Source organism: Melitaea cinxia, chromosome 21 (assembly GCF_905220565.1).
Source record: "Melitaea cinxia chromosome 21, ilMelCinx1.1, whole genome shotgun sequence".
In the NCBI taxonomy this organism is placed as follows: Eukaryota; Metazoa; Arthropoda; class Insecta; order Lepidoptera; family Nymphalidae; genus Melitaea; species Melitaea cinxia.
Window position 1 is genome coordinate 9,922,076 of NC_059414.1, and position 17,584 is coordinate 9,939,659.

The following is a 17,584-nucleotide window of genomic DNA, read 5'->3' on the forward strand; positions in this document are numbered from 1 at the left end:
ATAGTTATTACGGATTTTCGAGAGTTTCCCTCGATTTCGCTGGGATCCCATCATCAGATCCTGGTTTCCTTATCACGGTACCAAACTAGGGATATCCCCTTTCCAACAAAAAAGAATTATCAAAATCGGTACATCCAGTAGAAAGTTATGCGGTATAATACAACGTAGGTCGACGAAAAAAGCGTCAAGTAAAAACGCATTATTAGATATAACTCGAAAAGTAGTTGTTAGATCTCAAATAAATTAAAATGGGACCAATTGGCACACACCACCTTTCGATTAAAACAAAATTTGTCGAAATCGGTCTACCCGGTCAAAAGTTCTGATGTAACATACATAAAAAAAAAAAATACAGTCGAATTGAGAACCTCCTCCTCCTTTTTTGGAAGTCGGTTAAAAATTGTAAGTAGAAGGACACAATGTTAATGTGTATAAACTCAAACTTATAGGTGTTGAGGTACCGGAGAAAGAATACAACTATGTAATAAACAGATTTATATGTAGGTAAAGAAAATTATTACGAGTATCTACTTCAACATAATTTAAATTAAAAACATATTTCTGGAGCATTCAACTGTTATATAAAAAGTTAGTATGCAAAGTATAAATGGTATCATATACAATAAATAAAGTTATTACAAAATTTTAATTAATTTTAGTATTGAAAGTCTTGGAATGTATTGACTTTATACGTATTCCTACATACATCGACATTTCTATCTGTAACACGCAGGGCGCACGTCGTCGGGACGTGACCGGCATCTTCCGTTTCCCGTCACAGATATACCTAAAACGAAAAACAAGATGGAAATACGGTAAAATTATTTCGGAAATAAAATTTCTTCTTGTAACACCTGTTTAGAATGCAAAGTAATTCAGTAGACAGATTTCAAGACTTCTTTTTGAAGATTAATTTATTTTAATAGTTATTTACGTACTTAACTTAATTTATTTTATGTTTATTAAAATTATTTGTGAATATAATTACAATCCTAAGCCATGTGTATATTTTCACGTACAAGAAAAAAAATTACACAATCAACTTATCATAATATCATTAGTAATTAGAATTTGAAACTTTAATTTCTAGACAAAATAATTTATAGACGTAAGTACCTTGTTTATGTAATTAAACATTTTGTTTTACCCTCGTAAAACATATCTTATTTCACTTTAATGGGACGATAACAAGCATGCTTATAGTTTCTAACTTGCATGTTTGAGTTAAAAAAAAATACAATCTCGTGGTCACCACGTAAAATGCAAATCTGACAGTTAGAGATTTAGATTTAAGTTTAGATTTCATGGTGATTTTGTGTGTGGAGTTCCACCTAAGATTATTATTCTATCGTCAACGCCTAAGTACTTAATAATTTGAAATATTATTACATGAAATTATATTTATTATATATTATTATATGAATATTATTATCAATAAATTTATTAGAAATTGCAAAATCATTTTTGTATATTAAAGACTTAAATAGACCTAAAGTTGGTCCTTGTCAAACACCTATTTTTAGGACTTTGCTCAATTTATATTATTATGATTCCACTGTTATTTTCCAGATATTGAGATTCAGCACTGAATCTTTAACGACTTAGTAATAAAGTTTATTAAAAGCCGATCCAATTAAATACTTTTAAGATATACCCTCATTGTGCTTCGAAGTCAGAAGTACAACAGAAGAACAAATACGGATCAATCACTGTCAGTCAATGTGAATTGTCAAACATTATCTTTCAGCAACAAGTATTCTATCATTAGTTAAGATTTGAAAATATTTTGAAATGCATCATATAGGACGGATTTATCAATAGGTTCTGATTTTGTATGCGGATAAGCAAGGTGGCTAATAATAAAGACTGATGTATTTCCATTTATTTTATACGACTAAACCTTTAAAAAAATTTTAATTTGAATCAATTTTTAATAATATTTACTCATCATTATATTTTTACATGTTTTATAATAAATATTAATGAGGTGCTAATTAATTAAAATCGTCCATTTGATATAGAGGCTAAGTATGTTTTAGTATATTTATAAAACCGGTCTGTAAATTGTGTAAAATCTACGTATACGCGTGGTAATTCTTCGGGCGCCCACGTACGTCGTACGTGATGGGACTACCCTCCTATATTGTGACGGTAGGGGTGATTAGGAAAAATATCAGCCTGCGTTGTATTAGACCTCTTTCGAAGGTGATAAATGAATATTCTTGTTTTTTTTTAGTTCAAGGAGAAGATCGTAGAAGATGTTTTTTCTTTTTTATTTATTAAATGAAATAATAATTGACTTTAAAATCGATTATATTATCGTTATTTCAAATGAGGCCTAGGATCTCTGAGTTTCCAAATGTGCAAACAATTTTTTATTATATTCGTCGGTGAGGACATCTAGTAAACTGTAATCAATGAAAAATATGTTTAATGATTGTATCTATGGTAAACTTTTTTCACAACCTTTTCATTAATAAAAAAAATAAGTCGACCATTGGTTAGTGAGTTACCTGGCTAATAGTTTGTAGTCGGTTAGGCAATTGTTACTAATAAAAAAAATTGGAGATGCCGGGGATCGAACCCGGGGCCTTTCACATGCAAAGCGAACGCTCTACCACTGAGCTACATCCCCGATGATAGCTTTTACGAAATAAAGTATCAACTATTTATGTAAATATTATAAATAAATTAATTTCCATATATGTAACTACAATGTAACGTTTTTATTAAATATTTGATATATATTATATAATATTAAAGAAAGGCTTTTGTTTCAATAAGACAAGTCTAGGAGCAAGTCATCGAAAACAAATATTAAAACAAAAATTCAGTTATGTTAATTAATGGAAAAAATAATCACTTGAAAGTTTATTTTAGGCAAACTAAACAAATAATTATATAAATATATGGCCAATGGGTGTATTAAGTGTTCAGAAAAAATAGCATACAAGTACCTTATCGCCTTAATCTTTTTATAGCAAAATTGTCGCAAAAGTAAATAAATATTACAGTTTCCTTGCCGATGTAAAAAAAATTTCAAATACTATTTTTTTTACTAAATTACAAAAAAATGACATATACATTTTAACAAATCTTTTTTACAATTATTTTTATAAACCATGATACTTATATTTCATTTATTTAAAGCCCTAAATGTTGCGTCTTTACTTACTGAACGTAATTTGAAAATTTTAAATAATATTTCAATTGTATTCAAAATATAAATAATAAAATAAAATACATAGTAACTGAGGCTGGGCATAGCTGGGCATATCCTGCTCTAAATCTGGAGCAGCCCGACTGGGGAAATACCGTGACCTTACAGAATATCACAGCTAAATAATACTGCATTCAAGGAATGTTGTGTTTCTGCGATGAGTAAGGTGACTAGAGCCAGAGAGAAAGTTAAGGTGACTGATCACTTTACTCATTGGGGATTGGGAGTAGGGTCGGCAACGCACTTGCGATGCTTCTTTCATTACAGGTATCTAAGCTACTGTAATCGCTTACCATGAGGTGATCCGTACGCTTATTTGCTGACCTAGATATATATAATAGGTCTTCACCTATGAAATTGCCGTTTTTGATGAAATAAGTTAACGCACTTTTTTCTACATTTTTTTATTTTTATTATTCAAAGTAATTCCCATGGAATCATTGCATTTTGTCAACGTAGTGGTAACTTACTGACGCTTTTCTTGAAAAACTCTGCTGGACGGGTGGCAACAAGCTCTTCAAAGGCATTTTGTATTACCTCTCGGGTATTGAATTTTTTTCCCGCCAAAAACTTATCCTAATTCTGGAAAAAGCGGAAGTTTGTAAGAGCAAGATCTGGTGAGTACGGTGGATGACGGAGAATTTCCAACCCCAGCTCTTGTAACTTGGAGACCGTCTGCTTCCACAATCGCCGTTAATTCGTCGTTGTCGACCAATATTTTTGGCCAACCACGTCGTGCATTTCTTAGGTCAAAATTTCCGGAACGAGAGTGTGCGAACATTAGTAGTGTTCGCACCGTAAACGTCGTTGATGTTGCGTGCCGTTTCTGCTGTTCTGCTACCACTACGGAACTTAGTCTCCATAATCACTTGAATTTTTAACATATTCATGATGACGAAAAACGTACAAATGCAATTTAAACACAACGCTAACCATCAAACAAATGACTAATTATAAAAAAGTATTCTATATTTTTAAAATAAAATAATTTGAAACTAGAGTTTTTAGCGATTTTTTTTAGTTTTGAAATAGCCAGTACGACGAAACGGCAATTTCATAGGTAAAGACCTAATATAAAAAAAAATACTGAAAAAAAAATTAAATTTCGAACAAATATTATCACGAAACAAAGTTGAAATGATGTAAAGGTTCTCTGATGCTGGTCTCTGATGGTCTCTATTAACTTGTTTAGCTGGAATAATTTAAGCTCTTGCTTTTGATCATTATAGCTTAATGCTCTATTTTTGACCTGATATAATTTACGATATAATATTACAGTTCAATTTTCTATATTCAGTTATTTAAGTAAAAATCACAAGCAATTTTATGAAATGAGTATACCCATACCTATAAATATATCTTTATCAAACGGTGAAAAAAGTTATCACAATTCGTAACTGGAGCACAACAATTGAACTATGTATATACTTTTTGGCTCTATAACAATAGCTTTCATAGATAGTATAAAATGATAACAAAAAGAAGTTTTTATGACACAAGGTTTGATAATTTCGTAATACAAATGTTACCTATATTAAAGTAAATATAATATTTAAGGTGATTCTTATTGTCATATAAATATTGGCTTATACCTCGTTTCATTAAATCTATCATCGGGGATGTAGCTCAGTGGTAGAGCGTTCGCTTTGCATGTGAAAGGCCCCGGGTTCGATCCCCGGCATCTCCATTTTTTTTTATAAAATCAATAATGTGAAATAAAATAATAATGTACAGTGTGCGTACTAATATTGTTGTAGAAAAAGAACACATGTGTGTTTGTAGAAAATGGTGTAAAAATATTTATTTTGTAAATAATGACGCCACGTTGGAGCAACGGTTACAGCCATGGATTGTACCTGTTGCGCTGGCGGTTGCGGGTTCAATCCTCGCAGATGACAAACATTTGTATTGGCCATACAGGCGTTTGCCGTGGTCTGGGTGTTTGTGCATTCCTTGTTGGTCACCCCACCGCGCCTCGGAGAGCACGTTAAGCCGTCGTTCCCGGTTGTTATCATGTACACCTGATAGCGATTGTTACTCATAGTAAGGAATATATCCGCCAACCCGCATTGGAGCAGCGTGGTGGATTAAGCTCTGGTCCTTCTCCTACATGGGGAAAGAAGCCTATGCCCAGTAGTGGGATATTACAGGCTGAAGCGTAAAAAAAATAAAGTATAATATAGTAGTATATAATATTATAATATAATGTAATTAAATGGAAATAATAGTGGATGGTACAATAAAATACAATAAATATATAAAAATAAAATCTTATAATTTTCAATAGGTATCACTTACTTGTAAATTATTATTTAATTCAAGTTTATTGTATACGGTTTAGTAGTTTTAGAATAAAACGGTTAGAAACATTCATCGAAGTTTCACATTTATATAAATTATAAGATTTCACGCTTTTCTAAACATTGTATTAATGTTTTATATTTGTTTACTTTTATAGGATTTAATTTAATGATAAAATAGACACTCTTAATTCTTTAATAAATTAGATAAATGAAATATAACAAAACTCCATTACAAAGAATCCTTCGTGCAATTTTCATCCTCTAAGCAATCTGTCACATTATTTCTTATTTCATTAGATTCAGCGCGAAATTTCCAAACAATAACAGCACAAAAAGCTTCATCTTAGCTCCGATGGCTTTTTTCGAGAAGGGCACTGACCGGTTCCGCTGTTTTATTAAAAAAGTGTCACAATAAGTGCTAAAAGATTACTACTGTGACATGTGCGTGGACACTATCACGAGGTCATTAGACAAGCGGTTTTAAACATTTATACTTTATTTATAAGAAATGAAAAAATTATGAGTAAAGTTAATTAAGTTAGTTTTAATTTAATGTCGGATAAATATTTTATATGATATTGCAAATGCAACGAAGTTTTACTAAATTATATATTATTGTTATGCATAATTAAACTTAGTGATTACATTTAACAAACGTATTAGTTGTAACTGAAATAAATATAATTGTTGAAAAATATATTTTATTTATTGTTTTTGAAAAACTATTGGATTTTTCCGATTTTTTTTTAAAACCTTTAAGAATATTTTAGTTTCCGTGTAGAACAAAAGTCCCTACATTAAATTAAAAAAAAAAAAAAATAGTTAAATTTTTGCATACGTGAAACATTTATTTATTATAAAACGTATATATTGTAAAACGGTTCAATAAAATCAATAGAATTATCAATAACTACGCTTCCAATAGATCGGCTCGTAATTTGAATTCCTTAATATTTTATTTTATAGCATTGTATAAAAAGAGAAATAAGTAAGTATCACTAGAACGTTTCGTAGCCTCAAGTAATGGCCATCGGAGAGCACAGTAATGGTAGAAGGACATTCGTTACTGTTGAAGTCGTAAATCATAGAATGCGAGGGAAGTGCGTTGTATAAGATTTTATAAAAAAAATTTTTTTTTTACTAAAAAAATTAATTCGTCATAGAATTATTAATTATCAAAAAGTGATGACTATATTTTTAAATTCTACGTGTACGAGACCATGAGATGTTAGTAAAATGTGGAAACCTTGATAGGTTAATTATAAATTAAATTACTAACACAAATAAAACGTACAAATAAAACGTGTTACCTAAAAACGTAAATAAAATAAAAGGTTAAATACGTGGCTCGTTTACAAGTAAATAATCGTTGATAGAATTCACTTGAAAAAAGTTTGTCTCTACTTGTTAAGTAGTATGTTGGTTTACAAATTTCAGAAAATACGCATCTTAATTTTGTTTGATGACAAAGTTATTTTAGCAGTAACTTTAAGAACACTGTAATTTTAGTATAATTATGACCAAAAGTGAATGAGAAATTTAAAAGTAAACCAAAGATAAGTTTTATAACTTTATTCATACTGTTTTATATAATAAGCGCGCAGACTCAATTATATTTAAATACATTTAATCTTCGTAACCATAATCGTTTATAAAATGAGAAAAATCCACATATAATTTAACAGCGTGCATTAATTATATAAATTGTTTTACTCATCGTCTCCTAATTGCCAATTTAAAAAAAAAACCGGTCGAAAACGATTCGATTTTGGTGAACCATCAAAAATCCGCGATCCACAGAAAAATCTCGAACCGATAAGAAATCCTTCGAAATGGCATTTTCGTCAATGCGAGTTTAATACGTTTCTGCTTACTTGTCCATCATCACTTTGTTTTTATTTTAATGTTACAGAGAGTTCCCAAAGCAGATATTAACAGAACAAGCAAAATTAAACCATAGGCTATATAATTTAAAGTTGATGACGTATGGTTTCTTAAAAATGAATTAGTTTTTATATTCAATCCAATATTAACTCTAAAATTAGTAGCACATAAGGTTGATTTTAATCTGTATTTCAACGCCGGTAGACAGTTTCTTACGTGTAGTTCCGACTCACTTATTTTGTCCATACTAAGACAATGTATGCGATGAATTCGTGAGTCCACGGAAAAACAAACATGGGATTTTATAGGGCTGTCTAATAATATTTTTTGATTAGAAAAAAGAAAACTTTTATCACTGTACTTCCTAGTAAAATATCTCATCTACCATCAATTATTGTTTCAATTTAATTAGCAAATGTCTTATTAATTTGACCCAATTAAATAAATTATCACAAATTTACTCATATACGGTAGGTACTCATACGGTATTTACAGATATGTATATTTATGATATTTCTAAAATCACGTCTACAATACCATATTTCTATTTTTTGAGAAAGTTAAAATTGTGCTAGCTTAAAACTAAAGTTTGTTTATTTATTCTTTTAATTGTATTTCTTTTTTTTTTTAATGAAACTTCTTTAGGCGGTGCATTAGAGTAAGATTTTTACGTGAAACGCAATAATAATAATATTAGCGTCACGAAGTTATGGAACGGTTTTGTCTAACAACAGAGCCACCTGACGTGTACTATAGAACATTACACAGGTTGTTACATTAATATCGATAGTATTACATTGCAAACTAACTAGATAGATGGCGCTGGAACGGAAAATCTAAAGCTTTAGATTTGTATAAATATAAACGAGACTTAAAAATTAGTTTGCCAAAGAAGTTTCACTTCTGACATGTGTACATTGTTCGCAAGTATTTTATTTTTATTTTTATATTGTTTTATTAAATATTTTTATAGAAACATAAGAGACAGCCCTATAACTTTTCATCGGTCGAACAGTGTGACTGAGATCTACTCTATTGTTCTGTCCATTTGACGCTTTATGAATCATCCAGCACTCAGATTCAGGTTTATTGTTGTTTCATTAAAAAATAATAATTATATAATATTCACAATAAAATTTTAGTTATTTACTAAAACAATACATATAAGTAACACTACTTTATGTGTCTATCTAACCTTTTCAGTTTTTTAAATATAATTAAAATTATATAAGAAACTTCATTACAATTTAGATGATACTGGGTTCAATTTTTTTACTGATCATAAGCATTTAGTCGAGAAGGTAAGAAGTCTATAGAAAGTAGGCGTACTATATTATAAGACAAAAAATGAAAATATTACACATACTTACACACATTATTATTTAAAATAAATTGTTGTATATATACCACTTTGCCTTTAATTTTTATATTGTTGATCTTTATATCCAGCCATTCAAGAATAAAAACGAAAAGTTACAGCGGATATAGTAAGGTTACTTCCACTATAATGAAACTATTTATATTTATTATTTATTTCTTTATTTATACTTTATTGTACACCACAACTACGTTTTAAATATTAAACACATTTAAAAACATTTACAGACCGTGAAATACAATGGGCGGACTTATGGCTAATTAGCCATTTCTTCCAGACTACCCAATTAAAGGAAGGATAAATTTAATATAATCTCGAGACAGGGTGGGTTATAGATTAAAGAAAAATTATTAATTTATAGAAAAATAAGCTAATTTTTTAAAATATAAATAAAATGGACGCGATAACTCATCATTGATCGTTTTCTCGAAAAGAAATCGTGTGAAAACAATGGCGAATATAAATGTATCTGTAAAGTGTGAGGTGGGAATGTCTTCTTAATGGTATTTCAGAAGTTGTAGCATTTTATGATTTTATAGCGATCCTTTGAGCATCACTTTGAAGTGAGAAATAGCACCGTAGGTATATAAGCTTTTAAATGATAATAAAAATAAACTTAGTATCTGGGCAACCAGTCCTTGATATGAAGTTATCGTTAAGCAAATCACTATGTATAGGTATTGAATTCTAGTAAAATGACGTGGAGAGGTACACAAAAGAGATGTAAACGATTTGAAAACAATTATAATTAAGTTGAAAATATTAAAAGATAAAGAGATATGTATGAGCATAAATAATTTTAGTGCTGCATCATTTTGGTTTCAGCATAAACGTTTTTTCATAAATTTTCACTCATATCCTATGTATATATCTACTAATGATGTCTTAACCGAGATAGTAAGTAAAAAACAAAAATAAAAGAGTTTTAAATAAACCCCCTCTCTCTACCACTTCCAGACATCAGATCGCCCGTAATTTATTTTTTCTTTTCATTTTCTTTGTATTTTCTTTCTTTTATAATGGGTTTTAATAATCCTACTCTGATTTCTTTTTGGTTTCAAAAATTTTCGGCCCCGGTCTAATTTGGGAATATTGAAATAAGGACTTGTTTTATTCATGTTGTATGAAATACATCTTCTTTCAATAATGTAAATTTGTATAATTGAATAAAAAAATTAATCACACAAACGTCAGCAGTAACATGGCACAGCGATAACGTGTGCGTGGTAAAAACAATGAAAGAAAATAGACGACACTATTGTGATTTTCTTTGCATTTATTTCAACTGTTATAAACTCAATTAAAATCTATTAATATAAGTAATAAAGAATGGCACATAAATTCATTTCCACAGGAAGCTAAACAACATTTCACAGTGTTACGTTACAACGAAATGATATCGAGGAATGTATAACAAACGACGTGTATAAGACTGCTAAGAGTCATTATCGGTCGACTCGAGTAATTATAATAAATCCAAGGAGAAAATCGAACTTTTTTGCGTTTCGGCCGATCATTGTCTGCTCATATACGGCAGATATGTTATACCGGTCCTTGACGAGCATTAAATTTAACATCGATTTGTTGACTTAATCGTCGGTCGGTGTAAGGTGTGCTAATTAATAACTGTACATTTAGGGCGTCTAATTTCGTGCTTCTGAACCTTTTGTTCGGATGCTAATGAGGTTTTTCAAAGGATATGCCAATTACGTTTTTTTTTTCGAATATTCGATATCGGTATTAGAGTATTTTTATGGTACTAATTGTTCCAGAAACGATATTGGCTCAAGTTACACCGACATTTGTTTTTTTTTTTTAATTAGTAAGTTAAAAAAAAAATGTTATGCACATATGCGTTTATAAGATGTGATAGTTTTATAAATTTCATAAAAACTTATAAAAACACATTCAATTGTAGTACAGTTATAATTGTTTCAAGTAAAAATGGTGAAAAAAAAAATATTTTTACGTTGTTCTGATAAATTATGACAACAATGTATCTTTTTCTAAATATTTTGTATAGTCTAATTGTTATAAGCACATTTTAAATATGATACCAAAATTTTTTGAAACAGTTAAGAACGAATACTATTGACATGTTAGGGTGCGTTGACATAGAAAAATTGAATCTAAAGTTTACGAAACCAATGAAAATAAATTGTTGTTTGCATGCGTGACAATAATAATAATAAATTATTATTTTACTTCAAGAACACATTTTCATTATGTTAATAATTGTTACAATAAGGTAAGACCACGAAAAAAAAAACTTAAAAGTCAACAAAAGAAGAATATAACTTTAATGGTTTCTTGATTAAATGGAAACTTCTAAAATAAATTATTTATACTTATGTACATGCCCTTACATAACATGCTTATACATATATTAAAATAGGTTAAGATTTTATTGCTATTATTAAGTGTGCGAATAGTTATAGCGTAAATATTAATGGAACCATCCAAAACTTAAGATAATGCCTACGGAACTTTAAAACATAGGTATTAATGTGACTTATTATGACACACACCAAAATTAATAATAAAAAGATAAAAAAAGTAACTGAACCATCTTCTTATTTGGCGCCAGGTTTTGCGGTATTATGTATCATTTAACGCGGATGATGGAATTTTTATAAACATTGTTTTGTTAATACATATCCATCAGCTTAAGGTAAGACAGGCAGCTCTATCTTGACCGGTTTCCAAGTCGGAAGGAACGTAATACTGATCATAGTCTTGTTCAACTGGTTTCGACTGAATAGTCTTTTTTCTAAAGCTAAACAATATTGCAATGTCTTTTGTTTAATTCTACCACTCTCGAGGAATTTCTCTGCAATTGAATTAATTAACCAAGCTATTTTTAAATACGTTCCTAAACGGTCTCCGTGGTGACATTGAGAAATACCCTCAAATAAAAACTAGCGAACGTATCTCAAATACTTCCAAATTTTTCACACCTATCTGTCACATCGGACCGATTATCTTACATAATATTCTTTAGGTTTCATTGTTCTACTTTTTATAAGAACAAAGGCACCGAAACCAACGCGACGGGCATCCGAGTCATTTGCAACATCGATTCTATATCGATATATCGATACGAAAGAATCCGCGGCCGATGCCACGAAACATTGTCATATACGAGTAATTGTATATAATTGGTATTTCTCAAGAACAATGAGCCGAAATTACCCTTTGAGTGAAATAATTACAGTATTTTTTTGCACGAGACAACGGCTTTGACAAAAGCCGGTGTTTTTCGATTTTATAGTCCATCGCAATGTATCGGTTATAGATTGTTCCGTCGAAAACAATTAAAGCGAACTCGCTTTAGGTAATGTTCATGTAACTGGATGATTCGAAATAAATTGAAAATAGCTAACTTTTTTGTACTGGTTGAGAAATCATCTTGAATAAATTTAACACATTCGTACGCGATGTTACTCGAGACAATTTCTTGTAAAAGATACTTAAATTATGTTATAACACATCTGTCGATAAATATATGGTCAAAGAACCAAACATATAAAGTTTATTACATATTTTTATGTACAAAATTTCAAACACGCTAACCGTCTGTTCGTTGTAATAAAAAATGTAGGTTTCGAGAAAAAAATAAGCCATGATGCGAAAATTTCGTCTTAGTTTATTACATTAAGGACATTCCTTAGAGAAACGTATATCGTACACATCACGAGTCAATTCGGTTTTTTATAGAGCTTATGTTAAAATCTGGAATCTCTGTTTTTGCGAAGACGGTTTATGTCAGCCCCCCACTCGCAGCGCCTTTTTCCGTTTTATTTAAAGCTTTAATGAATAAGAATAGAGTTTGAAAAAGCGGCATCGTTTGATTCAATACTTATCTCCGAGATGGGAGATAGTACGCACCTCTAAGTACGGCGAAACATCGAAGAACATTTTATGATAAATTTTGTATCGTTTTGATACTATCTCCTAAGTTCTGTAAGTGCGCTATCTCTCGAATTCCACATGTATAATATCGGATGATATTACATCGTATTCAATTTGAATTTTTTTTTATGGAATATTGGCAGTCATAGTTATATTTATAAACAGTATTTGACTAGCCCGTTGGCGCAGTTTGTAGTGACCCTGCTTCGAGGGTTATGCGTTCAATTCCCACCCCGAGTCCGAGTGTAATATAAATATTTATTTATATATTTATATATGTATTATTTATAAGCATGTTTATCGAAAAAAAATGTAGCTACACCAGTCGGCTGTTAGCTATAACACAAGCATTAAGTTGCTTACCTTAGGAACAGACGACTGTGTGTTTATTGTTGTATCTGCTGCATAAAAGAAAAAAAAGTATTTATTTTAAAAAAATGTAGTAAAATTATTTAAGATGTGTATTTATGATCTTTTATAATTTTATATATCTTTAACATACATGCACATGTAAGTTAAAGAGATTTCGATTAAAAATATTTAAAACATTAAAGTGTTTTAAATATAGCTTTTATTGAATAAATATCAAAGTAAAAAAATGGATCTAAATTAACATATTTATAACAGATATACTCGTACATCTGTTAAAGTTAATGAAATTAAAAAAAAATATAGTTGTGAAAAAAGAGTTTGTTTTATTATGTACTTAAAGATGAATACCATCTTTTTAAAATTTAATTTATATTTAAATACATTCTTTCATCTTATTCATTCTTTCGTATCAAGAACATATATCAAATTAAATTTTAATTTTTTTTACAACTCTTATTGTAAAGAGATCGATATCTTCTTATAAAAAATTCTACGCGTTCAATCACGGATTTTTAAGAGTACCTTTTAACCAGCTTCCATGTATATCACAAGACCAAGACCATATTTCTAGGTCCATAATACTTGATAAGTTAAGCAAGTCCAAGTCTGATGAAGTTGTGTTTATAATTCCATTGAATTGGAAATATTTGGAATATGAAAACTGTCAAAAACTAAAATCAAAGCGTTTTCTAGAAAAAATGCTTTACTAAAAGAAGGTAAACGAAAAAAAAAGGAAACAAAAATATAGCTATTTTTAGAAACAAAAAAAAAAAAAATTAATTAAAATACAAATACTTAATTATGCACTCCTTTTCCTTCGTTACTTAGGAACAATTTGTTTAGTTCGAATATTTGAACTTACAACAAAGGTTTAAGAATAAAATTCATACATTTTAAGTAAGACTAAAGTTACTTTTGACTTGACCCAGTGTTATTAAAATAATATAGTGTATGGTAAGTGGCGTGTTCTCCTTAGGGAAATAAGAAAGCGCCGAGAAGCCTGTGAACGCCCCAGGAGGCTTCTGACCTTCTGGAAGGAGCTGGGCTGGCTGAACTAGTCAGCCCTCTTTTCACGCATAACGGACCACCTTTGTGTCTAAACGCGGAAAACCGAGCCCACAACAACACAATATAATACAAAGTGCGTCTTCGCTCAGTTTTCGCGTTTAAAAAAAGAAAATGTTATGAAATACGTGGACTGTAGTAAACTTTTTAGTAAGCTAATTTTCAATCGGCATACAGCGTTTAACCGATTGATATGTGACAATTATTATAAAATTAACTAGCTATACCCTGCGCACGTTGCTAAGCTTTTTTAATTTTTTTTTGGTTGTACCAACTCAGAAACCATTATGGGCTCATGCACAACATTTTGCTGAAAATCATGACATTCACATGATTGTAATTTATATTCTTTCGTGTATCTTAATAAAATAAATAATAATTGTAATACTAGATACAACTTTGCTCATATGACCGGCTATTGATATTAAAAAAATAAACTTCTTCTTTACATTCCCAATGAGTATTTACTTAATATCGTTTTTTTTTTTTTCTATAAAAATATTAAAATAATATTCAAATATAGAATTTACAAAGATAGGAAATTGTAACTTGTTTATCTAGCTTCAAGGCCGAAAGACCTTATATAATGTGTACCAAATATTGCCTTATATTTTTCAGGTATTTACACATGTCCTTTAAATGTCCATTCTTTATTTAGTTTTTTTTTTGTTTTAGATGTGAAATACTAGTTGTTAAAAAGAACATCATATTTTATTTTTATGAAACTGGTATAGCGTGCAAGAGGCGGAGCATGAACATGCCAAATCGTCGTAATATTTAGTAGGTCTGTCAATAAAACTTCGATTGGCCAATTTTATTGACAGTCCTATGAGCTATATCTGCGGCCCGGCGTAATTATAATTTCAACCTATCAGACGGTCGCGACAAGGTCCTTTAATTACTTTAATTGGAGCATCAATAAGCCATGATGGCGACTTATCTGATGACTTTAATTAAACCGTACATTAATTACATTATAATTACAGACGGACAATGACGCCACCTGTCGGCGGAATGCCGAACTAACGATCGATGTATTGATCGATTGATCGGCCGCTGAAATGTGCCTTGCGCAAGCGCATCCGTTCGTATTTGGAACAAAAAGGATCCTATGGTACGGCCACGCAATCACACGTATATGAGCCAGCATTTATATTGTTAAAATATTTAAGCGACAAAGACAAAGAATTGCGAATGAAAAAAAGTCATAAATCTGCAGGTGCCGCCTTTGATTGGATTTCCATTAATGTTTTTAGTTTTTCGTTATATTAGGAGTACATGCATAGAATGGAAAGTTCATTAATTGCTCTTAATTACACTTCTTAAATTATTGTCGTCAAGCAAAAGATGGAAGTTTCGACTGTCGAAATGACTGGATTGAGCTATTGTTATTACTTAATTGTTATCTTTTCTGTATTTTCTTATCACCGTTATACTTTTTTATTAATTATCAGAATGTATTCTGTTTCATATAAATTGCTATTATTTAGGATATATTACTCAGTAAATCCTAAAACGCAGGGTACATAACCGTCATATTAGAAAATTTTGATTATTCTACATTGTCTGTAATGTCTCTATGAGTATGAACTCAATACTCAATAGACCCAATGGATAAACCGCTGTGAACAGATTATAAAGTACGACAGTTATTCTTGTGTTGTAACGTCGTTGGTTTTAAGATATTAAAGATTGACATTTACTAAAAATATGATCTTTATATAAAACTCGATCATTAGCATATTTCTTGTTGGTCAATGATATTCGTGCATTTAACAAATAAATCATAATGCTAAGTTTTATTAACATTATCAGCATTTTTACATTTTTACTCTATCTGTCTGATATTTGATAAAAAGTCACGTACGTTTTTTATGTAATGGTATAATTTGGCATAACTCTGAACGTAATTATTTTCTTTTTTAACAGCCCGATGTTCGCAATGGGTGCATGTATGATATTTTTATTGCGTTAGGGAAGATCAGCTACAGGAAATTTTCGCTTGGAATGTCTTTAACTTTCTTGTCATGAGATCTACGGTTTACTGAAATGGCAGCGGTGTCCATACGTAGAGACATTCTGTAATTATTTCTGTTATCAAGCCTTTTATTTTTTGAACCATTACTTACAAAAAAAGTTTGTCGCTTAATTACAATTCACATTAAGTTGCAAACTCTTTTTCTTTAATTTTTTTTTATCTTATTCATCTGCAGTCTTTGATTTTGGCTTATATTATGTGGAAAATATTGTCATAAAATTTGTTGAAATAAGTAATAATAAATAAGTATAATAAATAAGTATAATAAATAAGTAAAATAAGTTGAATAAGTAAGAATAATAAAATAGTACTGTGTGGCTACGGTACTAAAGAATATAGCCACCCCCTCTCTTCCCGTGGGTGTCGTAAGAGGCGACTAAGGGATAACACAGTTCCGCTACCACCTTGGAACTTAAAAAGCCGACCGGTGGCGGGATAACCATCCAACTGCTGGCTTTGAAATACACAGGCCGAAGACGGGCAGCAGCGTCTTCGGTGCGACAAAGCCAGCCCTGCGGTCACCAACCCGCCTGCCCAACGTGGTGACTATGGGCAAAACACATGAGTTCACGTTATTTTTGGCGTAAACTTGTTGGCTGTAATGATGAAATAAGTATAATATTTATTTTAAGTTTCAAATGAACCTAGAACGAGAAATAAAACGAGAAGTTCAAGTAATAGAAATACATATATATAAGAGGAATGATATATATCTGTATGAGGTGAAGTAAAGCATGAAATATTTTGTTCAAACTCTGTAGCAGCCTGGTGTCGGATCGGATGATTACTGAAGCTCAGAGCCAAATAATACTGCTCTCTAATATAGTGTCGCGTTTCTGTAGAGAATAAAGCAGTCAGACCATAGACGTTCTTATTCTGCAGTAATTGCTTCCGTTGGGAGTAGATATTTGTATTTTTGTAAATAATTTTGGCTCTAGGTGGCATTCAGATAGTATTTAGATTTCGGTTGTTATTTAGTACAGGAAACATACTAATATAGAGTCTAATTATTTCAATTTTTTAAAATTATTTTTAAATGTTTTACTTTTAAAATGTAAATTATGATTTTTCAAAATTTTTTTTTGTGTAAAGCTTTGTATTTAAGTATTAGGATTGAATTTTTTTGAATTTTATCTTACCTAAGCAGTGTTTTGTTACCAATAAAATTTATTTTATTTTATTTATTTATTTATAATTAAAAAAATTAGGAGGTAATCGTCTTTGGTAAAAAGTAGCAACCTATACGATCACAGGTATGTAGGTAAATACAAATCACACAAAAGCGCAGTATTCACTACCACATACAAGACAGACATTTAAATACTGACTACGATTTGGGGCAGCGCTTACTGCTTTGGCTGTTGCGTTGGCGATCGAGAGTTCGATCCCCACTCACGTCAAAGCGGCTGTGA

At 30.4% G+C, this 17,584-nt stretch overlaps 2 non-coding genes across 2 annotated transcripts; one reads left to right on the forward strand and one right to left on the reverse strand.

The window, feature by feature from the left end:
- Positions 1-2,563: 2,563 nt before the first annotated feature.
- On the reverse strand, positions 2,564-2,635 carry Trnaa-ugc. The gene has a single exon. It is a non-coding gene; the product is annotated as a tRNA-Ala (tRNA).
- A 2,200-nt stretch (positions 2,636-4,835) lies between these two features.
- On the forward strand, positions 4,836-4,907 carry Trnaa-ugc. The gene has a single exon. It is a non-coding gene; the product is annotated as a tRNA-Ala (tRNA).
- The last annotated feature ends 12,677 nt before the right edge of the window (positions 4,908-17,584 follow it).